We start from the raw sequence: 1,458 nt of genomic DNA on the forward strand, positions 1-1,458 counted from the left end.
GGGTACCAACTGGAGTGGTGTCCTTCATGTTCATCCTTAGGATGCCATGGAACCCTGGTCCAGGCAGCTGAGGCCCATGGATGGCAGGTGCGGCGGCTTTTCTACCCTCTCAAGTATGTGACGCCGGATGAGACCGCTGACGCTATTGCTTCCTCTTTGGGCTTCGGTCCTCTCCTGTACCCTGAACTCTCATGTGAACCCTCTGCACCCCCCTTGGATCCTGTCACTGATGGCAAGGAGAAGGGAGACACTGAAGCACCCGAGGACCTCCGCTGTGACCTATTGAATGAAACTATTGACAAATCTTGRMCCTATCAAGCGGCTGGGGTTCGTGCAGGAAAACCCTTGCTGGGACTATAGGAGTACCCCTTGGTTTTCAGGGTTTACAGAGAACCCCTAACTTTGSCTATCAGACCTGACGACAGACCAGAAGATGTAAAGACGACTGCACATGAAGGYGGTTGGRAGRGACCCTGGGAGCTCACTACATGGGCCTCCCTCATTAAAGAGGTGATCGAGAATCAGTTAATCCCACTAATGGACCTCCCGCCCATCCCTCGAGGAGAGGGTCAGAATGTCTGACCTATATTACTACACCACCAACACTGATGCTTGGTTTCTGAGGGGAGCTCGCCCCGAGCAGAAGATTGCAACATACACGGTCACCTCTGAGGCGTGGAATCGCCAAGGAGTCCTGCAGAACCCCGGGACCGTGGCTCAGAGAACCCCGGTTCCCATCCGCCCTGATTCTACCTACAAAGTGCAAGTCGCARTTCAAATGGTGATTGTCCCCCTCAAAGGAGTTTACTCCATTGGAGCCACAATCACTGTTCTTGGACGTCATCGTGAGGTGGTCAATACAGCTGAGGCCCCTGTCCCAACACCCGAGGCTCCTGTCCCACCACCTCGCCGCCATTCTGGCTTGCTTTTCAGAGCCCTAAACCGCGTCCCCTCGCGGTTGCACAGGGTGAAGAGCGAGACAATTTAAACGAGTCTCCAGTGAGATGTACGGTTTCCCTCTCATTCGACTTATGACATCATTCTCTTTCCTTGGGACTGGATGTGGGATGATTGACCTCAATAATCCCGGGGGGGGGGGGGGGGCTGAAGATGGGGAAGGACTGGGTGTAGCCACACCCACCTCATAAAGATAAAAAGCATGTCTGTGAACTACACTGTAGCAGAAAGAAGATGGAAAGGATCGCCTACATGTCAGACCCAAGAAGACTCAGAGGACAATGATGGAGAAACCRACCTCACAAAAAAAACCTCCCAAACACAGTTGYGGCTGCAGCTGTAAAAAGAAGCCATGTCTGCAGACTGGCTTAAGGCTTTTAGCTTTGTTTCTTGCTGTTGCTTTGATTTTGTCAATTTTGACAAGAAGAGAGAGAAGAGAGAAGAGCAGCATATGGGTCCAGTTCCTTTCAAAATTAGCTCTGCCAAATTTAAATACCTTGG

This window comes from Austrofundulus limnaeus, unplaced genomic scaffold (genome assembly GCF_001266775.1).
Source record: "Austrofundulus limnaeus strain Quisiro unplaced genomic scaffold, Austrofundulus_limnaeus-1.0 Scaffold801, whole genome shotgun sequence".
NCBI lineage: Eukaryota > Metazoa > Chordata > Actinopteri > Cyprinodontiformes > Rivulidae > Austrofundulus > Austrofundulus limnaeus.